This window comes from Eschrichtius robustus, chromosome X, assembly GCF_028021215.1.
Source record: "Eschrichtius robustus isolate mEscRob2 chromosome X, mEscRob2.pri, whole genome shotgun sequence".
Lineage (NCBI taxonomy): Eukaryota > Metazoa > Chordata > Mammalia > Artiodactyla > Eschrichtiidae > Eschrichtius > Eschrichtius robustus.
Window position 1 is genome coordinate 65,009,711 of NC_090845.1, and position 23,694 is coordinate 65,033,404.

General features: G+C 38.4%; 1 long non-coding RNA gene across 4 annotated transcripts; it reads right to left on the reverse strand.

The window, feature by feature from the left end:
• Positions 1–4,212: 4,212 nt before the first annotated feature.
• On the reverse strand, positions 4,213–22,484 carry LOC137756179 (uncharacterized). Of its 4 annotated transcripts, none has more exons than XR_011072201.1 (8): positions 18,788–22,484; positions 17,247–17,334; positions 14,740–14,877; positions 13,508–13,649; positions 12,912–13,234; positions 12,390–12,521; positions 9,673–11,271; positions 4,213–4,577 (listed from the first exon to the last, which is right to left on the reverse strand). It is a non-coding gene; the product is annotated as an uncharacterized lncRNA (long non-coding RNA). The 4 variants fall into 4 exon arrangements; XR_011072200.1 differs by having other exon boundaries at positions 9,673–11,227; positions 13,508–13,717; XR_011072199.1 differs by having other exon boundaries at positions 13,508–13,717.
• Positions 22,485–23,694: the final 1,210 nt, after the last annotated feature.

Genomic DNA, 23,694 nt, shown 5'->3' on the forward strand with positions numbered 1-23,694 from the left:
ACCTGCTTATATGAAGGCCACATCTTCTTCCCATTGCCAGAGGTCAACCAGTGCTCATGTTTTTAAAAAATATTTATTTATTTATTTATTTTTGGTTGCATCGGGTCTTTGTTGCGGCAGGTGGGATCTTTCGTTGTGGCACATGGGCGTCTCTTTAGTTGTGGCATGCAGGCTCCAGAGCACGTGGGCTCTGTAGTTGTGGCACGCGTGCTTACTTGCCCCATGACACGTGGGATCTTAGTTCCCCAACCAGGGATTGAACCCCCTTTTCCCTACATTGGAAGGCAGATTCTTAACCAGGGAAGTCCCTCATGTTCTGTCTTGAAAGCACACATCTTTCCTCACAATTCAGGCTAGTTGGTTGCCCTGTAATCTCAGCTCTCTAATGGATTCAAGTTATGATTTTATAGTTTATCTGGCTTTTTCTTGTTGTTGTGGGAGTGATGCCTTTTCTAGCCTTCTATGTCTTATGTGGAATCTAGAAATTCCTGAAGTCTGTTTGTATCTTATTTGTTTAGGTTTTTTCTATAGTTGTTATAATGGGAATGATGATCTTTCACTATCTTCTACCTTATGATTTAAAATCAAATGTCCTAATAATCTTCCTAAAATGTAGATTGGATCATGACACTCCTTTGCTTCCTATCTTTCAGTGGTTTCACATTGTATAGCAAATTTTTTAAAGTAATAACATTTTAAACTAATTCATTCATCCTCTCTCTTTCTCTCTCTCTCTCTCTCTCTCTCATTTCTTTTTCCTATAAGATCTTGCATGATCTTGTTCTTTCCTACCTTTACAACCTTATTTCATGCCATTATCCTTACTTTCTATAGTCTAGCCCAGGGATTGGCAAACATTCTTTGTAGAAAGCCAGATAGTAATTATTTTAAACTTGGGCCATATGGTTTCAGTTACAAGTATTCAACTATGCTGTTGTAACATCAAGCAGCTATAGACAACACTAATTAGTTTGGCTATATTCAAAAAAACTTTATATATGGACACTGATACTTGAATTTCATATAATTTTGACATGTCATGAAATATTATTCATTTTTAGTTTTTTTCCTTCTAACTGTCTAAAAATGTACAAACCACTCATAGGATTCAGGCCATACAAAATATATATATATAGCAGGTCAGATTTGGCCCATGAGCTGTAGTTTGCTGACCACAGTTTACTTACATTACATGGCAAGTACAATCCATTCTCTTTGGATTGACTTCTTTATCCTTAGGTTTGTCTTTAAATATGACCTTTGCACAGATTCCTTCTCTTTTTTTTTTTTTTAAACATCTTTATTGAAGTATAATTGCCTTACAATGGTGTGTTAGCTTCTGCTTTATAACAAAGTGAATCAGTTATACATATACAATATGTTCCCATTTCTCTTCCCTCTTGCATCTCCCTCCCTCCCACCCTCCCCATCCCACCCCTCTAGGTGGTCACAAAGCACCGAGCTGATCTCCCTGTGCTATGCGGCTGCTTCCCACTAGTTATCTATTTTACATTTGGTAGTGTATATATGTCCATGACACTCTCTTACCCTGTCACAACAGATTCCTTCTCTTAACCACACTTTCTAAAGTAAATATGTCCCTCTCCCTTGTCACTGCATCCTATTTCCTTTTAATGTTCTTATCACAATGTATAACTATAAGTTCATGTTTCCTTGGTTATTGTCTGTCTCCTCTAATAGATTTTAAGTTATTTGGTCAAGGACAATGTCTGTTGGGGTTTTATTCACCAATGCCTAAGACTATCATTTAGTAAGGAGTAAATAAATATTTCTTAAATGTACTACTCAATCTCCTTCTGCCCTTTTGGCTTTAATTGCTTATTTGAAGGTGTTGATCCATCTGACTGCTTTAATTATGGATTTACTGAAGACACCTGGAAGGCTTAATTATGTCAAGCAGTACCAAGTCTATGGCTTGATGAACCTAGATTCATTTGCTTCCTCTTTGCACACCATGGACGACAGCTTGATGGTAGATCTATAACCTGTAAGTTTCCATAGCTGAGTTCTAAAATTCCTCTGATTTTGTTGGGAAACAAAGTAGAAAACTTAGTAGTTGGCCTCAACAGCACAGCTAAAATCTTACATATCTTAAAGAAAGTAGGATGAGGAACAAAAGAAAGACTTTTTTATGAGGTCATAACTGAAAGTTTATTAATTGATTAGTAGCTATCTGAAATGCTGTATAAAGGATTGTGGGGCAGCATCCAGTTGTTTTTAGTTATGGGAAAAAGAATAGGCTACTGTAAGAATGAAAATCAACAATTCAGTGGTTTAAAGAAATATTATTTCTTCCTTACATGACAGTCTCAATGTAAAAAGTTCAGAGCGGAAGGACAGCTCTGTGTCTTAGAGTTGTTCAGGGACTTGGTTTCTTTCCAAGTCACTGTTCTTCCATCTCATAAGGAAGGATCTGTCATCTGTAAGGTTGAAGGTGGATAGCCATTGTCTAGGTTGCAGCTGGTGGGAAGGGATAAGAGAGTGGAGAGGTGATCATACCCTAAGCCAGGCCCATAAATGACACCCATCACTTCCATTCACATTTTGTCGATTATAATCATCTAGCTATGCATAACTGCAAAGGAAGCTGGGAAATGTAGTCTAGCTGGGCAGCCACGTGTTAAACAAGGGAGACTATATTTTGGTGGGCAACTAGCAGTCTCTAGGGACTAGGCTTAGCAGGAATAAGTGTTAGGATTGTTTAATACCATCTGCCATGGATCGAAAGAAAGAAACTGTGATGTATTAGCTGTTCTTGCCTTGGGTGTGGAATGTCATGTTTTCTCTCCTAGAGGGTCCTGAAGTTTAAGTATGATTCAACAGGTATTTGTTGAGCATCTCCTATGGGCAAGGCACTGTTATTAGTTTCTGTGCAGGTACAAAATAAACAGTCCTGCTTTATCACATATTGAAGAATCAGAGACTCAACTCCAGATAATGGAATATCAGACATCAGCTACGAAGAAGGGGAGACACAAGCTTGAGAAATAAGGCCTTCTTGTACCTTGGAAATCACATCACACAGGCACTATACAGCTCTACCTATATATAAGTCTAGCTTTATAAAAGAGAGAATGTGGTTTCAGAGATATCATTAGGAAATGGGCAGAGAGCACTTGGCAGGATAATAGCTGCAAACACTAAGGTGAGAAAGGATCAGAATATAGGCAAGGGTTATAGAAGCAACTAAATGGCATTGGTACCTGGTTAATCAGCCTATCAATTAAATGTGCAGACTGTCCTCCCCACTAAATTAACATATGTTTTGGGACTCTAGGATATGAGAGCCCTTGCTTAATAATGGGTCCTTCTGTGCCTTGCTATCCTAAATCCTGCTGCCTCTTCTGTGACTTCCCTTACAGGCTTATTTCCTCTAATACTGGCCATTACTCCAGCATGTCTTATTCCAAAGATGGACAGGTAAAAATAAAAACAAAACTTTGTTGGAGGAAAAAGTGCGTAGGGATTGGCATTGGAAAGAGGAAGTTGAGCATTGTCTCTGGCTCAATTAAGAATGGCATTTAAGAGGGACTTCCCTGCTGGTCCACTGGTGCAGGGGTTAAGAGTCCACACTCCCAATGCAGGGGGCCCAGGTTCGATCTCTGGTCAGGGAACTAGATCCCACAAGCCACACCTAAAAGATCCCGCATGCTGTAACTAAAGATCCCACATGCCACAACTAATACCCAGTGCAGCCAAATAAATAAATAGTAAAAAAAAAAAAAAAAAAGAATGGTGTAAGATGCCAACAAAGGAGTAGAAACTCTTGCCTATAAACACTGGGGTCATATGCCTATGAAGTCACCAATCTAACATTCAGGTATTTAAGTTTAGGAACATCAAAGATCCCTTCACCTACTCAAGGATTGGACCTGTTACCTTCTTTAAGTACAGTGACTACCTTCCTGAATACATTCTACTTCCCACAGCCTTAAAAATATTTTTATGCACTATTCCTATCCCAGCCCTCTTCTTCAATAATTTTTTGCTTCTCACATTTTTTAAATTGGGTTTGTGCTTCTCAGTATTCCTGACCAAAGCAACTGAAGCTAGAAAAAAAAAAAAAAAAAAAAGAGACCTCAAATACTTACCCAAACTGGGTGATTAAGATAATTTTTTTTAAAACATTGAGGTAACTAGTGTGGTTAGGAAGGGACAGTGAGGTAGAACTTGTTACATCGAAATACAAAGTTTTCAAAACAGTACATTTTTATTTGACATTAAACAACACACTCCCCAATTTGTCTCAGTTGTGACATACAGACAGCTCTAGATTGCTTTTTTGCTGGTCACCCATGCTGAACAAGACTTTTCAACCTTCAAAACAACCATGGCTCAGAGATTCTGCGTTTCACATCAGTTCACAAGTCCAAGTGTGTCTTCCATTCATCGGAGCATTTTGTCATAGATTCCCTTTGAGGTAGAAGGATAAAGATGAAGCCATTTCCTTTTTAAAAAAAGATTTGTTCACAACTTCATTTATGCCACAAAAATCAGATGATAGCATGTTCTCTTATTCTTGTTTAGCAGTAGTGGTAGTCTTGGGATGCCAGAAACTGTGAAAGGAAGGCTCTTAGTTACTTTCTCCTTTCTACTTTCCAATAATGCACCCCCCACCCCCATCTGAAGAAAGGGGAGTTACCGAATCCAGCTAATAGCACATATTAAACACCAAACATTAACATGTCAGATATACCTGATGCTTAAATTAAAATGTACAAAGCAAAAACTACAAACATCACCTTCAAATCCTCTTCAAATTTGCTCCCTCCAGCAACTATCTTTTGCCATTCATCTATTTCCTTCTCCATTTACTTATGTTATTGTTGGCTTGCCATGTAAACTAAAGTTTAGATGGTTTGAAAGTATGTAAGAATTATAGTGAACAATAAAGTCCTGTTCCTTTGCAGTGAATTTTGACTTTAACTTTAAGACTACCTTATGATGGAGAGGTAACATAGATTTAATTAATAAATTCCATAATTATCTAACCCAAGGCTTAATCAATAACCATTAAACAAAAAATTGTTTCTCAAAAACTTACAGAAATGAGTGGGGACAAAGGACTTTGTCCTCATCTCAACAGTGACCAGTTACTGGAATTGCATTAAACTAAAAACAGCAATCCCCAAGTTAGATCTGGAGGTAGTAATGCTTTTAAGACCAACCCTTTTTAGAATCAGGTTTGACCTTTTCTTTCACTCTTCCTCCTATCCCACCCTCTGTGAGTGATTTAAAAAATAGAAAAGGCCAAAGCCCATTTGGGCCTAGATATAGAAGATTTTTTTTTTTTTTTGGTATTTTTTCCCTCCAATTTTTGCCAATTACTTCCAATTTTTATCATTCTTAAAACTTAAGCATGGTAAATTGTTAAGCTATTTCATTCACTGCATTATTTAATTATAATAAGTCTTTTCTTAAGCAGGTTTTGCTGGTAAAAAGGAAACGATTTCTAAGTTGTGAGTTGAGAAGCTGTTGCAAAACAGAAATCATGTCTCCATCTCCAAACTTGCTAAGTACTACCAGAGGATTGTTTTTTAAAGAGATCTATTTAGGCAGTGTATATTTGTTAGAATGTAAAAGGTAAAGAATTGAAAATAGACAAAACCTGTGTGTTTCAAAACCAATTGTGGCTTAAGTATGAGTGGTTCCCCAAAGCTGGTACCAATGAGACTGAGGTTTGTACCAATGAGACTGAGGTTTGGGAATCAGTTGTTTCTCATCCCTCTTTCCGCCCACCAACAGTCACAGCCATTTTTCATGAGGGATGGGTTAGGAAAACTGAAGTGTTTATTATAAGGAAGGTTCCTGCAACTTAAGGAGCAAGCTCAGTAGAAACCCTTGCTTATTGTAGTGGCCAGAGTGGTAGAAGAAATATGGAGTAGGAATTAAACCACACATTATTATTGAGGAACTAAGCCATACCCCTAACCAGAAAACAGGCCAAAAGGCAAGTTTTAAAAGTTCTCTGGGAAGGTACTCATTTTTTCATGTCTCTGGGGCCAACTGAGAACCTAGCTAAGGAGCTTATACACAATAGGCACTCAAACATACTTGTAGAGTGAATGAATAAATGAATGAACAATAACCTCTCCTCTTATATTCCAGTTTCCAAGCCAAGCAAGTGTCTTTCAGTCAAAATCTGAAATAGAATAGACACTTCTATTCAATGAAGAGTTTCACTCCATTTCTTGTTTTTTTTAATTGCATCTCCAAGTGCTTTTTGTACCAGATCAATTTCATTTAGCATCACCTTCTTCAATGTTTGTATGAATGAATAACTAAAAAGCTCTCTTATTCCTACTCTACAAAACATGCCAAAGAGGTGATCTAATTAATCATTCCATCTCAGTGTCTTAATATCACAGCTGCTCAATGAAGTTTTTTCAACTAATGAAAGAACTGCAGTCTGTTATTAAATTTGCTCTTGTGTTTCCTCCATAAGCTAGTTAGATTAAAGTATATTTTGGTCTAGGTCTTTTAAATCTCTTCATTCTCCTCAGCAGAACAGTATTTCATTCAAGTGAATAATTTACAAAATATGGAAAATTTAGGAAGAATCTTTTTTCTTAAGTGGCTTCCTGACTCTATGCCAGGCCAATGAGCAAATACTTTTAAAACTAGTTGTTTCATCTTAATTCTCATCTTAAACCATTTAACTATAATAAAAGCAGAATGTTAAAGAATTAAAGGACAAACCCTAAGGGCTTTTATCAGTCTTCTGGCTTCAATCTAGGTCAATGAGCAGTGACATTGGGACTTTCTAGAGCCAGGAAAAATGTCTTCATTTAATATTGAAAGAACCATATCTGGTTGTTTTTTTTTTTCCTATTTTTTCAATCTCCAAGACAAGTCAATAGGTTTTCTGGACCAGACTTAATCAACTAATTCATCCAGAGAACAGGAACTCAAGTATTTACTCAAAAATCAAAGGTGTTTCTGGATCTTCAGCTATGATCTGTGATCTATCTAATGCCATTTAGACTAGGCCCATTTCACTTCTGTTATGTTCAGGACCTAGGATGTATTCCACATAAAAGATGCTCTGTTAATCAAATTAATCTAAAAGCCAACCTGAGCCATTTTTTACTCCTTTAATGTTTCTAAGCCAGGCCAGGGTGGATCTAATTCACCTCCATCTTCAGCATTTAAAAGACCAATGGAGAACCATAACACCTTGCTTTAAAAAAAAAAAAAAAAAAAAAAAATCCCCATTTCTTTGGTCAGGCCAGGGAGCAAGTAGCATTCTGGTATAGATTTTATCTTTCCACCTAGCTCAGCATTCAGCATACTGCCTTGCACAATTCCATTTTGCCCATGTTTTTAAATTTCATCAAATAGGCTTGGCAGTGGTTAAGTAACTTTCAGTCTGGGTTCTCACACCTGTTACCTCATTTCCTCCTGTGACCATCTGATAAGGATAAAATCATTTTTATATCCTAGGGCATGTGCAGTTCTGAGCCTCATAGAAAGGAATCAGTAATCATTCATTAAGGCAACAGTTAATTCCTTATATCTGTATAGAACAGTAGGCTTTGTAAAATTTACACACAGATCTCTGTTGCAGGTTCAATAATAATGACAATGAATTTTTGCAACCCCAGTTGCTATCTCTGGGAATAAGAGAGAGAAAGTAATCAATGTCCATTCAGCAGATATGGCTTATATATTTATATATGCCAGTTTAAGACTTACAAATTAATTTTAAACATTACCTTCTGCTGCCCAGAACACAATAAAGAGGGACTATCTTCACATCCCTGATGCTTATCAAGGAGACTGGCACATAATAGATAATTATTATCCAGTCTTGCATTCATCAGCCATCTAATCCTTTACATGTAAAAATGTTCAATAGTTAACAATCCTTCCTCAAATTTTTTGACTTTTTTTCATGATATAATAACTGTGATATAATTTTGTAAACCTAGTACTAGGCACACCAAATGAAAAAATCAATAGTTACATTTATATGGTGCTTTAGAGTTCATAAAATGCTAACATTGCCTTATTCTCAGCTTTAGGCACAATAAAATGATAAATTTGTATGTTTCTTTATGCCTATAACAGTGAGTTCATAGTAGGCAACTGATATTAATAATCCATTCATTTAACAAGCATTTAAACCCTCAGTTTGTATAACTATTTATACTACCTTTCTCATATGGGTCAAGCACACAATGAGAATTTTGTAGAGACCATGCCTGTCTCACATAAGTTTTGTTCACATAGAAAACATCTAATGTCTTATATTTATACAGCACTTTATAGTTAGAAAGCTCAATCTAATTCATTACATTTTCCTGCTACCAGGGAAAATATACTGGTAATAATTTGATATCACCAGTAAAGTCTTTATTGATTAAAATAAGCAAGATCTAATTCTTACATTTAAATAGTATAGGACATAAACCTCCCTCTTATTACTTGGGAGCATTATCTTGGATTTCATAGTACCTGAAACAATAGCTGGTACATATAAGGCACTTAATACTTATTCATTCATTCATAAACATATAGCCCATTGGTATTTATACAGTGCTTTAGTACAAAGCACTTTAATATGTACTGCCTATCTAAAATTTTTAATTGTTCTATAATGAGAACAATTTTTTCCCTTTGACATCTATAGTGGCTAGCATGGTATCTGGCACATTATAAGTGATCACAGTAGCTTAAATCCCTTGTATTTCCAGTGTATTTTATAGTTTAAAAGCAGTTTTTATGTTTTCTCTTCTGCGACTTGGAATACTGTATTTTTACTCAAAATCACCATAGCCACAGAAACACAATGGCCAGAAATACATGAATTATTCATTTATCAAACACTTAATTCCTAATATCTATACAGTATTACATACTTTTGACAAAGCACTTTATTCATGCTTCTTTTATTCCTTGTATCTACAGTGCCTAGATTGTATATACTATGTAATCAATGTTCATTCATCAACTCTGAAACTTGTAAGTCTTTAAAGTGCTTTATAGTTTACAACTCACATTCACATATTTTTCTTCAGATCACCCAGATATAATCATAATCATTGCATCTTTAATGTCTAACACAGGGACAGGCACACAGAAGGAAATTAATATTGTTCAGCACACAGTCCCTGGCAATTACATCAGGGGTGATAAACTGTGGCCCACAGACCAAATTCACTTGCTTTTTTTTAAAAAAGCAACAGAGACCAAATGGCCCGTAAAGCCTACAATATTTACCATCCGACCCTTTCAGAAAGGGTGTGATGACCCTGATTTACATAATGCTTCACAACTGACAGTGCATTTTCAAATGTTAGCTGTGCATGGATGCCAATACACCATTAATGAGAATGCCTTGCTTTTTTTCTGTGTTTTACAGTGCTTTCATATATATTCTCAATCATTAAAATTATCTTTCCTCATGGTAAGAGGAAAAAAATCAAGGAAAGGATTAAACCTCCTAAATATTCCCAACTTCTCTCACCTTTATGCCTAGAGGTAGGTATTAAACCCAGGGGCAGGATTGGTACAGTTTACCACATTATTAGGCCACTACTATGAGCAGGGAGTTCAGGCTGCCTCCTTGGGGCCTCACTCTTTCCCAGGCCCAATCCTCCTTTTTCATAACTATCAGTAGGAACCCCAAACCTCAGGAATCCTGCTCACCCAAGCTCAAAGAAGTAATATGTTGCTGGCTGGTGCTTCTCAGCAAGCTGGCACATCTGTGTATTTCTTGTCTAGTTCTTCTCATTGGCCTGGAGCATCTCTTCACATTTTCTCTAGATAGCCTGGCACTTTTTTTCCACTCAGTAACCTGATGCTTTCCTTCTCTCATCAGCCTAGAGCTTCCGAGGAAAGAGGGGACTGAAATATAATGTCACCTATGTGTTCCTCTCAAGTGGAGAGGAGGTGAAGAGAAATGGAACTTTGCAAAACACCAAAAACTTAATAAATGGCTTAAAACTGTGATAAAAACTGGCTTAAGACTGGCCCAGGCATAATATTACTGATCTAAAGGTATGTTTCTTTAAAGTAGCAGCAACATCAAAAAGGACATCTCAAAAGAAGTGGGTTTAAACGGAGATATGAGAACAGGAAAGGGAGAACTGAAAATGTCCAAGCGTAGGGAGGAGAACAATAGAAAAAAGCTGCGGTTTAGGGTTCTCATCTTGGAATTTCCTTCGGTCTTGGGGCTTCTATCCTTCCTGGATTCTGGGTCATGGGCCTCCAGCTTCCCGCCTAATTTAGTCTGGAGATATCTGTCTCTCTTGGGCCTTCTGTCTGTATAGACAGGCTTGAGTCCTGGGTCTTTATGTGTGCTTGGGCCCTTCCATTTTTGGGTCATAGGTCTTCAAGCCAAGGCTTTTCATCCCATCCTGGGTCTTTGGCCTTCTGTCTCACCGAGACTTGAGTCTTCCGTCCAACTCCAGTCTAGACCCTTGGGCCTTTTATTGGTCTTGGATCATCTCACAGGCAGCCTGGCATAAGGAACAGCTCTTCAATGCTTATATTTTGATAGCTGACACTCTGCACCTATTAGGAAGGGGTTAGGAGGCCCCTTTGTTACAAACACACACACACACACAAAAGCATGCACACACACATGCACAAAAAATATGCAAGGAGAGAGGACTGCATGAAATCGAAGTGGGGGAGACATAGACTCAAGAAGAGACTGAAATACTCAAAGGTAAGTAGAAAGGCAAAAGCAGAGAAGAAATAAGAGAACACAGAGATGAATGCTGACATGGAAAATCACAAAGAACAAAGAGACACTGGGGCACACAAAGCAGGAAAAGAAGAGAAAATGGCCCAAGAGAGGCAGAAAGAATATGTAGAAAACAGCAATGCAAGATAAAGAGTAGAAACAGCAGAAGGGTGGCCAGTATCAGAAAAGGTGAAATGTCAAGCCAACAAGGGGAGGGGGTGACAAACAGTTCACAAAGAGAAAAAGAAGAGAGGTAGGCATAGCAAGAAATGAGCAAAAGGCACACAGCATGTGACTCAAGAGACACAAAGAGAAGAGCAGTGAAAGAAGAGCCAGATCTAGGAGAGCAAGGAGAATCAGTAACAAAATGAAAAAAACTAGAGAGAGACATCTAAGACAAGACACAGACCACTCTTGGGTACAAAAAAGAAAATGAGACAAAGATATACAGAGAAGAAACTAGTAAGAGAATCATGGAAATGGGTAAGACACACTTTAGTTAGAGAAGAAAGACTAAAGACATTCAAGGAAGAAATAGATAAGCAAACAAATACACACTTATGAGTTTAAAAGATAAGCAAAGGCAGACATTCAGTGGAAGAGGGTAAGAAATAGAAGAGACAAAATACAGTGAGGAGCATGGTAGGCACAAGAAGCATCACAAAGAGAAGACAACAAAAGAAAACAAAAAAGTTCATTAATAATTGCAATAATCTATTATTAGTGCCAATACTATTTATATTACCACTAACATTAATAATTATAATAACAGTATAATAACAACAACAATCACCACCAACACAAATACTCTTCTACTTAAACTTTTAACTTAGGAATTTCTTTACATAGAACCAAACCACACCAACTCTGTGCCACTAGATGGTATTAGTGGTCACTTGTATTGTGTCAAATGAACTTATGAAACTTCTTAGGTTACCTTTAACCTACCATGTGCTAGGCACTGTACTAAGCTCTTTATATACATGATTTCATTTAACCTTCACAAACAGACAAGTTTAATCAGAATCTAAATTGCCAAAGGCTGTTCACCTAATGAGTGGCAGAGGATTTAAACACAATATGTGCCTCTTAACATTCTGTTACAACTGTTTCCTAGGGTTTCCAGGAGAGCCAAACGAGGTGCCACAGATGAGTGAATATTATAATAAAGGGCCCTTAGAGAGCACCTAGTTAACCCTCTCATTTTATATCTTCACCTTTCCCCGTCCCTTATAAAACTGACTTGATTTTCACACCCTTCACAATTATAATGGCAGCTTCAGGGACTGGGTTTTCCTTAACACTAAACCTTAACCATAGATTCTCTCACAAGAAGAGGTGAGAAAGGCCCACTCTTTCAGCAAAAAACAAAAACTTTTTTGGTTTAAGTTTCTATATGTTTAGGCCTCTAAGGGTGGCAAAAGATTTATGCAGTGAAGATAAAGAACAGACAAGGTAAAACTAAATTACCCTGTGACACAATTGGTAGACAGACTATATCATCTTTGAGTTGCTTCAGGGAAACCAATTAATAAATAGATTACTGGTCATCCTCTCATCTCACATTCAGCTCCCCTTCCACATTAGATCACCATACCCCATCCCACACAAACCTCCAACAAACAGCTATTAGCTCTAAAGTGATCCTCACAGGATTACGCCACCACCAACTTACTTCATTCTGCTATTCTAAAATTCTAGAGTGCCAGGCATGTTGATCTTCCTTTGGTGTGTTCAAATGTCTTGCTCTTTGCACTGCTTCTGGGAAAGATAATGATTGGACAGATATGAAGGGAACAATCAGGAGCTACAAAAAATGAGAAGGAAACCATGTAAATGCCATAAAGAAGTATTAACTGAGTACTGTGCTAGAGTTATGGGAAGATTCAAATTAATGAGCTATAGAAACTGTCTCTACGGAGCTTAGAAAAGTATAAAGTTGAAGCTTTTATGTCTTTAGAGATAAAACTAACACAACTGCCTCATTCAACAGAATAGGAAACTATGGCATAAATAGGAAAATGTCTTGCCTAATAACACTTGGTGAGCCACTGGAAACAACACCATCAATCACAGCCTTATTCCTTTAGTTGGATAGTAATCTGTACAAAGCCTGTACAATCAGGACTTACTACACTGAACAGTTACCTCTATCTCCCAACCTACATCCCCCTAACCACCCTCTCTCATCACTGACCTAGAATACGCAGGGTGCTAGTTCTTTAGATCCAGCCTGACGATAGATAACTTTGTGCCACTTCTAGTCACATTCCCACTCATAGTTGTGAAGCTTCTGTCAATTAGCAGGCACAGCATAAAAAGACACAACTCTGTTTTATCTTCTCAAACAGCTTGTTTTTTGTTTTGTCCAACAGCTATCCCAAGGCATCTTGAAGTATGTAAATGATTGGTAAAATTCTCCAACAGGGCCTCAAGGGAGACTTTGGAGACCAGAGGGTCCAGAATGATGATCTGCCCATGATCAATGTCACAGATGTGGCAGTTGTTGTCCATGTTCTCCTAAAAGAAAGAAAATTTAGCTGAAAGCCTCTACCACATACTAAAGTCCCACCCTAAACACCCTAACTCATACAGCCTGCTATTCTCTTCACATCATCATTTTCACCCATATCACACCCAGTTGCTTCCCAGGTTAATTAGGAAGCAGTTTTTACCAAAGCAGACATAGTTGACAATGATGAAAATAATCTAAATGGAAAGCTAAGTGCAATGTATACTGAAAAAAAAGAAATTAAAGACTATTTATTATGCTTTTAGGGACAGCTTACCCACCTCTGGATGTGTGGTGGTTGTCTTGAGATTTCATCTTCCTAACTGGGCCCAGGAAAGAATCTTGGTAGAACCTCCTGGCCTAGGATTGTTGCTCAGTGATAGTGAGCTTTTCCCTTGGAGGATCCTCATGCCCCATCTCCACCTAGGGATCGTCAAAGGGAATGGGTCATTAACACTGTAAAGCAACAAGCCTATTCTTCTGAGGAAGATCTGGAGAAGAGATAAAAAGAAAAATAAATTACTTAAATGCAGAACACTGGGAAAGTCTGTCCCAGTGAGTAACTAGGGGTTAAATTAAACTATGTCTACCATTTTCTTCAGATGGATTGAGTACTGGAGATTTAGAACTATGTAGAACTCTATTTTCTAGCTACCAGTCTAACAACATGCAAATTCTTCTACTCATTCAAGCTCCATTCCTTGTACTTCCCCTCATCTCCAAGAGCAGTTTAGAGCTGAATAATTACCAAAATTCCCATATTGTGTTTTAGTCGCCAGTCTCCACTGATGAACAATCCTCTAGAGAGTGTGGATTTTTAATGTCCTGGTATTCTCATAAAATACAATGGAGGTCAAGAAATTAAGGGGCTGAAAATAATAAAAGGAGAAGCTAAAGCTTTCTCAACCAAGAGAGCCATCAAGACACTTTAGAAAAGCTCCAATGTGGTCTGACTGTATGAGTTCTGTAAGAATTCTTCTTCACATTGCCTCAGGCTTCTTTTATACAGTATTATCTATCTTAAGAACTGAGCAATCTATCTCAACCAAAGTGCCTCTCTCTCATCTAGTTTTGTAGCATTCCCCTCTTTTAATTCGTGTATTAAGTAGTAAGATGCTGGAGCATTGCCAAGGTAAACAGAACTGTTTTCTACTCAGTCTACATGGTACATTTCTTGAACAGCTTATATAAATGAGGCACCACCAAAGTGCCAGGATATTCAGAAAAATCAAGAATGGCTACAGGTGTATAAAACCCCAGTTATTACAACAACTAAGCAAATCTATGCAAAAGGAAAAACAAGGTACAGAAGGCTAGGGGTCCAATAAGTAGCTTACACAGGCCCTTGGGTCTCTGTTATTCTACCCTTATGCCCAAAAAGAAAAAAAAGAAAAAACTGTGTAGAAATTGATGAAAATTGGTCCATGTTCTGTTTTAAAAAGGAGAAGTGCAGGAAGTTAAAGCCCTTAAACCCGAAGACAGAATTCACACAATAATAAGCTCCTTACACTACCTTTTTCTCCAGGGAGCCGGCAAGCCATCCTCTTAGATTGGTTGGAGCTTATCCAGATTCTCAAAAGGAAAGACCTGTTGAATGTAGAGCTTCTTAAAGCTGCTTGCAGTTCCTCAGGTCTCACATGCTCAGAATGTCCTTGAGAAGAAAGACAGGGCTCAGTATGATACCAAAACTGCTGAGGAAACCTCAACAACAATAAAAACAAAACAAAACAAAACAAACAAACAAAAAAGCCATTAAGAAGCATTAACCTGAAGCATTAGATATAGGTGTCTCCTGTCTCTCCTCTCTAGCCTGTTGTCTCCTTAAGGTCCTGTAATGGCAAGCACTGGCAGTGTCACAGAAGGACTAGGCAAGTATAGAAAAAGAACTAAATGAAAATATGGGTCAAACCAATAGCCACCTTAAGGGCTGACTACATTTGTGGCCTAAAGATGCTGAAAATACTTCAAGATACAAGGTAGCAGAGCAATTTCTACTACTGCCTGGAAGTACAATTGCCTTGACCATTTTTAATAATTGGCTACCTGCCCTTACTATAGGATAGGAGCTCACTGAAAACAGGTCTAAGTCAGGTTTGCAATCTTGAAAGCACTTTTTATGTTATGGTATGGTGTGGAAAGCACAAGGTATGGCTTCCAGATCCCTGATCAAGAATTACCATATTATAAGGACCTTTATGTCAATATCAAACAAATCCTAGTCTGTGAAAGATCACTTATTCAACTCTATTCTCTAGATAAGATGTCCAATAAAGCCAAACTGGTATTCTATGATGTTCCCAATATGAGGACAAGCTTCAAAGTCTTTTGGTAACATCCTTCCCCATCCTTACTTAACTTAAGATTAGATACTTCATTGCTAAGTAAAGACTTCTAGTTAAACATGGCAGTTCATACATATTATACATATCTACTCTGGTTCCTTCTTGAAACTCCATTAATGATAGTTAAGTGGACAATCCATATGCAATCAAATTTACCCAGAGAATCTTAAAATTAATGAATCCAAGCTCAAATTCATTTATACACTGCTTAGTTAAGGTACCTAAAGGGAAACAACTATTCCAGTCTCTCCAGGTCTTCTGAGCCACTCTGAAGCATATTTACTGAGTATGGCTACTTTAGCATCAAAGCCCTCTAGTTTTGTTAAATTTAGCATGTCAGCTAAGTTTCATACAAATACTTGCGATCCAACTTGAGTTGGATTTTGAAAGACACCAGTGTTAAGTGCTAATTGTCTGTAGCCAAAAATATGGTAGCGGGAAAATAGTTTTCTTCCAAATGAGTCCTTAAGACTTGAGGCAGAGGAAGTCATTAACTCTGTTTAACCATACACAACTATACTCTTTGCCATCAGAGCTTATAAGGTTTGGGGGAACAGTTAGTTAAGTTCAGATATCAGTTTCCTTCTCTTCAAGCTGGTAAAAAATTTTCCCAGGATGCTTTCACATATAATATTTTAGCAGCCACCACAGATCAACTTTTAATTCTTTACTTCAAGTCACAAACTCCCATCCAGGTGTACATTTGATGATCAGGGCCCAGCTACCCTGAAAAGAAATATCATAGCAGCCCTGGGTCTTAAGATCTTCTATAATTTAGGGAGGTGATTAGAGAAACGTATAGATAAGCTACAGAAAGATAGTAGAAAAGCTCAAGGGGGATATAGGAAAAGACACAAAACTAGGGTCAGAAAACTCTCTCCAATCCTATATATTAAGGTTCTATAAGGAGGAAAATCAGAAATCACAATAACCATTTAGAGAAATGCCAAAAAATTTTAAGTGCTTCCTTTCTTGATCCTTTGAAAATGATAAAATGTAATTTTCAGGGGTTGAGGTATTTAATTCAAGTCCCTGTCTTAATTCATCAGCAGTCCTTGACACTGAAGTTGAGATGGATGGTGATTTGATCCAAAGTCAGAGCCAGGACCAAAAGCTGTGTTCTTATTCCCGGTTCAGAACTTTTTCATAATTTTGCCAGCATCTCACTCCTTCTGCCCCCAAACCCATGAAAAAGAATAGTGATTCACTCCATCCAAGAAAACAAGTGCTTCATTAAAATGTATTTGTAAAAAGCAAGGAATACTGGAGTAGTGCCTGTAAGCCCTCAGCTTACACAGCTCCTGACCCAACTGATCAAGGTGCTCCCCAGGCACACCTTGCATTTTCCCCTTGCTATCACTTTGCTTAGTAAGAGTGTTTTTCCCCCACTCTTCTTCCTCTATGCCCCACAGAATTTCCCAAACTTTTTACGGTACTCATCAAATTGCCCAACACCATAATGATTTGTTCATTTCTGCATCCTCCATGAGATAGCAAATTCCTGGACAGGAACTATGTCTTTGGTTTTACTATTTATTCCAGTGCCTGGTCCAATAAATATTTGTTGCACAACGATTATCTCAAGTTTGAAGATGCCCACATTCCCAGAGCATCCCTTTCTACAACTGCTAGAGATTTTATTTCAAGCAATGAACTGAAATACAACTCCAAGATTAACCTTTGGCTGCTGTCTAGGGCAGGCTTCAATCCACCTAAAATCGATCCATCCTTCCTCTTGAGTGGGGGTACCAGCTCAGAATTCATCCCTTTAAAACAAATTCCAATAAATATAGTTGTATATTAGTATTGAACGATAATTTGATTAACAGCAATAACAGATTTCATAAGCATAGACCAGTGTTTCTCAAATTGGGGTGATAAGATCCCTGGGGGTTTATGGATATATTCTCATGGATCCCCAAGTTCTACATAAATTATTTTAAAAATTATATATCTTTGACAAAGATATCTTGAAATTGGAAAACATGTTTATATTGCAAATAACTTTAAGTCAGTGTTCCTCAAAACACATATTCTTTAGGATCTCAAAAAAAAATTGTTTCTTTAAAAGGTGTTGAATCCTGACAAGTTATTTCAGTTTGAGAAACAATTGCAAAGACCACGTTTCCAAGAAGGCTCAGGACCATCCGTATATTACCTCCAGTCGGTCAGACAAATAATGTCTTTAGGCATTGGCAGGGGGGAAAACAAGCTGTGAGGAAATACGGATATGAATTAAAATGGGCAGTAAGAGAAGCCCAGCTCATTAATATGATTCTTCTTGCTCCTGCTGGGATACATGTATATGCACAAAAAAATGCTTAAAATTTGATGTTAATATTTTTCAGCTGGATCTTTGTGTTTAACATCAAAGAGTCTAAGCTTTTTTGCTTACCAAAGTATCTGTTGAAAAAGGCGAGGGGGAAGAACATTATATCAACTTCATCATAAAGTAGACGAGGTCATGGTTTTCTTATAAAACATACTTCTCCATTGCCCTCTTGCCAAACAGGTTCCACAAATATCTCAAACTAAAAAGACATTGCTACTCTCATCTGTTCTTGGGCAGAGATCTAACATATCAGATTTATACCCCCAATCCCTAGAGCTTGAAAAGCATAAGCTTCAAACAATTAACAATCAACAATTTGTCAGCCTTGGCATATAGCCAAACACACTGGCTAGACCTTATCTCTAATCACTTTCCATGCCTCCAAAAGAGGTAAAACCCAAATGACATTAAAATAAACCAATTGTACTACCCAGATGGCTGCAATATTAATCACGTCCTGGACCAAAGACAAAAAGTTAACCCACCTCCTTTAAGTTTATCCTATTAACTTCAAACCCTAGTGTGCTCCCTTTTTAAAGCTCTATAACTTATAATTCACACAAGACAGCACTTGATTATCATATCCTAGCATTATTTCAAGTGTGCTTATATTAGCTCCTTTAACAAGACAACCATCTTGGGGATGAGATTATATAGGACTATATCATTTCTACCCCTCACTTCAGTGTAACCGAGCATAGGGCCAGATACACAATACTAACTCTGTAATTTTGTTTGTTAACTCATATGGTGATATATAAATTGCAGATGAGGTAGAAACATGGAAGGAGACTTATAGGACCCTCTGACTTTTCTATGAGTAGCATCTAAAAGAAAGAAAACAGAACAGGGAAAAGATTACTTAATAACTACAAAATAGTACTTACAGTATTCTAAAGAGCCAGAGACTTCTTACAGCTGTCCAAGGAGCTAGTAGTGCAAACAGCACCCTGAGCTGGGCGAATCTTTTGACATCCTTCTCAGAGAAGAGTATCCTTTCTCAGTGATTACAAAGAACTGCTGTAGTGATAACTAGTTATTTGCCCCAGCAGTTCCATATTAAATACTTCTATGCCACCAAACACCCTGTACACTAGAGCTGGAATATTATTCACTTTTACCAGGCAGCTATCTCACTGTTGAAATTTATATCCGAAAGAATGATTAGATCTTGGCTTATTTTTCTTTTCATATAAAATGGGGAAACTGGTTCCATCATTTCTAAGTCCTCACTTCAATGTGGTGCTTTAGGCTACTTTAAATTAGCAGAATTAAACAGGGGGCATTTTATGTAATAGATTAATCAAATAAATTGATCTATGGTTTTCAAAAGCACCTCAGCATATGTTCTCTCATTTTATCCTTTTACAGCAATCTTCTTGAAATAAGTAGGGGCTGGCTGGAGCTCCAGATGAAAAAATTTAAGGATTAGGAAGTTTAGGTAGTTTTTCTACAAGTGAAAATTGTTAAAGCCCAAACAAGGAATGGTTTGAAAATGGTGGTAGAGCCCAAAGATACTGGTCTTAAAAGTTCCACTCTAGAACTCCTTTGATCATACTAAAATATCAAAGTCACAGTGGTCTATCCACAGACCCACCACCCTTAGTAAAATGAGAGACACTGGTCATCAGGTACATGGTATAAATAGGTTTTTAGACTTCAAACTTTCAATGACCAGGTTATCAATTCTACCTTGCAATCTTCCTTACAACATAAAAAATTAACAGCAACTTTTTGGTTGTATCTTGGCAGTTGACACTATACAATGGCAATATACAAGAGGAGAGGAGAGATTCTTTGCCAGGCAATCTGCTTTGAAAGGAAGAATGCACAGATAGTGCTAAACTTCCTTCCTGGGGAGACAATTTTCAATTGATACTTATGTATAATGAAAACCCAAAATAAAGGGTAGCAATCCAGTTCCCTTGGGTCTGACTTGCCTTGGGCGTTTTGCCTAGTAAAGCAGTAAGAGGGGGGCAGGAATGGTTCCTGTCCCCAGAATGTGAAAATAATTGGAACTGGGATCATTAACAAATGCAGGAAAAGGAGTGAAGGCCCAGCCACCTAGTTCAGGCCTGCTTTTGGTAGTCAATGCTGCACAAATACAATGTCAAAGTGGTAGGGAGATCTGGGCCTGATGGGCTAAAAAATGGGACAATTAATACAGTGTTAATAACACCGAAGGTGTTGTGGGAGGTCAGCACTACTCAGAAGTAATGCAAAGAAGGAAGTGGAAGGGTCCATGTCTAATAGGCTGGACCAAAGAAAGTGCAACCAAGGTATTACAGAAATTCAAAATGGGCAAAACAATGACATCTGAGATTGTTAACGTTTTAAGTCCAAGAGAAAAGCATTTTGCTCAGTCAACATTTCCCAGCAACAATGCAAAAGGGTCAGGGCAGGGCAAGAGCAGGAGGGGCAAGAGAGCACAGTCTTATCTGGATACATGGACACCTGAAATTGTGAGCATTAATATTCCATAAGAAGGGTCCAAGGGCAGGCAAGGGGTCTGGAGAGGGAAGATAATGGCAAGACTATGACTACTTGGAATTTGATACACTGGAGCCAATGCAAAAGGAGTGGGAGTATGGGTCGCTGTTTGATGGACAAGTTCACAGCATACTGCAGTGTTTATACTTTATTATGCCATGGGAAACTGGAGCTGGGAATGCTTGCCTAACAAAGCCAGGGAGGAAAAACCCATTGCTAATTGCCATTGTGCTCATCACAGTCCCAGTAGAAGTTTTGTGTCATTAGCAGCCCCTGCAGTAATGCAAAGGGGGTGCAAGGGGATGCTATCCTACTCTAATAAGAAGGGAGAATAGATAATTGCAAATATTCACATTATCAGTCCAGAAAAGGGGCCTTAGTCAGTACCCCTGATGTATACAGTGAGGGTACAGGGGTCCTATCTAATGGTCGTACTTTTGATATGTTATTGGTGCATATTAATTGTCCAAGAGCTGAGGTCATGATAGTTAGCTGAGGGGATATGACATTAGTCTACTGATAAAGACAACAATTTCAATTATGTATATTAACGGTCCACTAGAAGGGACCTTGGGGGAAAACAGTATCCCCTGCAGTATTACAAAGGAGATAAAATAGTCCCAGAAGTAACAGGGTTGTGGAAAACTGCAATTCTGCACATTAACTGTCCAAATAGAAAGATCTTGGTGGTGGGCACAACCTACTGGAAGGCATAGGAAATGGGGGGGAGGAGGGGATCCTTGTCTACTGCCCAAGAACTAAATGCAATTATGCACATTAACAGGCCAAGGAATGGGGATTTAGGGGTCAGCGACCCTGGTAGACTGCAAATGGAGGGCAACAGGATAAGATGAACTAAGTTGCAATTATGTACATTAATGTCGAAGGGACATGGTGTGGTCAATTAAAATCGTATACCTTGTACAAATATAAGGATCTTAGAGTAGCGGGCACTCCCTGCTAAAAGGCAAAGGGAGTGGGGAGATAGGTGTCCCCATCTAGTGTACAGGAACATGCACAAATGCAATTATGCACAATAACAAGCCATAAAAAGAGGCCTTAGTGATCAGTACCCCTGCTGTACTACAAAAGGGGTCTGAGAGGATAGGATCTTATCCATATGGGATGAGCCATGTGCAATTATGCACATTAATGTCCAAGGTGACTGGTTGTGGTCAGTTACAATTGTGCACCTTGACTGTCCAAATTTAAGTCTTGTGGATGGGGCACTTCCTGCTGGAAGGCCAGGGAATGGAGAGGTGTCCTTGTCTAGTGCACAGGAACCCAGACAAATACAATAACAAGACAAGAAATGGGACCTTAGGGGTCAAAATCTTTGTGGTACTTCAAAGGGGTTTGAAGGGGAAGGATCCTAATGTAATTGTCATTACACGTATTTGAGAAAGGGGCCTTAAGTGGACAGTACCCCATGCAGTAAAGCAAAGAGAATGTGAAAAGAGTCAGGGACACAAGTTAACTCAAAGGATCATGGACAATTGTAATTACATAGTCACAGTCCCAAAACAAGGGCTTTAAGGTAGTAAGTAACCTGTGCTTCAATAAGTGGAGTCCTGATCTAAAAAGCACAGTTGTGGACAACTGAGAATGTGTACAAGACAACTAAGATTGTGCACATTAACTGCAGTAGTGTGTAAGATCTTGAGTAGTAGGCACCTCCTGCTGGAATATAAATAGAATGGGGAGGGTCCTTACCTGGTGTACAGGTACAGGAGCAAATGTAAGTATACACATTAACAGTCCAAGAAAACGAATCTTGGCTAGTCAGAAGCCCCTGCAGTAATGTAAATGGGGCAAGGAAATGGGATTCTAATCTAACATAAGGGAGCATGGGTTACTGAAATTATGCACATTTAAACTCTAGAGGAGAAGCAGCCACAGTTGATCAGGACCCCTGATGCAAAGGAGGTGAAATGGGATGGGATCCTAGTGTAATTTTGCACATTAACTGTCCAAAAGAGAAACTAGTCAGTAGTCTCTCCTATAATACTAAGAACTCAAGATATTAGCTTGTCACGAGGGCACATACACAATGAGTCCCAAGAGAAGGACTCTGAGTCACTAACATCCCCTGATATAATACAGAAAGGGAGGGATATTAGTTTAAAGAGAGGGGCCTTGAACACTGGAATTTTGCATGTAAATACTCCCAGAAAAAGTAACGGAGGTAATTAATACATCTTCTTATAAAACAAAGAGAGTACAAGGGACTTAAGTGAAAGATATATTTGTGGTCAATTACCATGGTTCACTTTATTCTAGTACAAAGGTCTTGAGTAAAGGGCATCCACCACTGAATAAAAGGGAAATTAGTGAGGTCTTTATATACTGCAGAGGAAGAAGGACAAATGCAATTGTGCATTAACAGTGAAAAGAAGGGGCCTTGGTGTTCAGGACCCTATGCTGTAATGCTGACAGGGTGTGAGAGGATGGGATGCACCACAACAGTCCCAAGTACCCTCTGTGGTAATGCAAAGAGAGTAGAAAGGGACTGGAAACTAGACTAACAGAAAGGACTATAGTTGCAGTTAAGCATCTTAAGAGTCCCAAAAACGCTCCCATGTAATGCAAAGGGAGTAGGAGGTAACGGGATCCTAGACCAACAGAAGGGAACACAGGTGCAATTACCATCATGACAGTCCCAAATGCCCTCCCAGGTAATGTAAAGGGAGTCATGGGATCCAAAACTAACAAAAGGGACCACATCTGCATTTAAACACATTCACAGTTCCAAGTACCTTCTGTGGTAATGCAAACAAAGCTGGGGGGCATGGACCCCAGACTAAGAGAAGGGACCACAGCTGCAATTAAACACTTTAATAGTCCCAAGTGCCCTCTGCTGTAATGCAAAGGGAGTAAGAGGGCATGGGAAGTGAGACTAACAGAAGGGACCACAGATGCAATTAAGCACTTCAACAGTCCCAAATACACTCCTAGGTAATGTTAAGGGAGTTAGAGGGCATGGAATCCTAGATTAACAAAACGGATTACAGCTGCATTTAAGCACCTTTCTGTCCCAATACCAACAAGTAATACAAATGAGTAGAAAGGGATGAGATCCTAGAATTACAGAAGGGACCACAGCTAAAAACGAGCACAGTGACAGTCCCAAATATGTTCCCAAGTTACGTGAGGGAATTGGAGTGCTTGAGAAAGTACACTTAATAGATGGGACTACAGCTGTCACTAACCACTTTAAAGGTCTCATATACCTCTGCAGTCATGCAAAAGGAGATAGGTGGGAATGGGATCCTAGGTTAACATAAGGGATTGTACCTGCATTTAA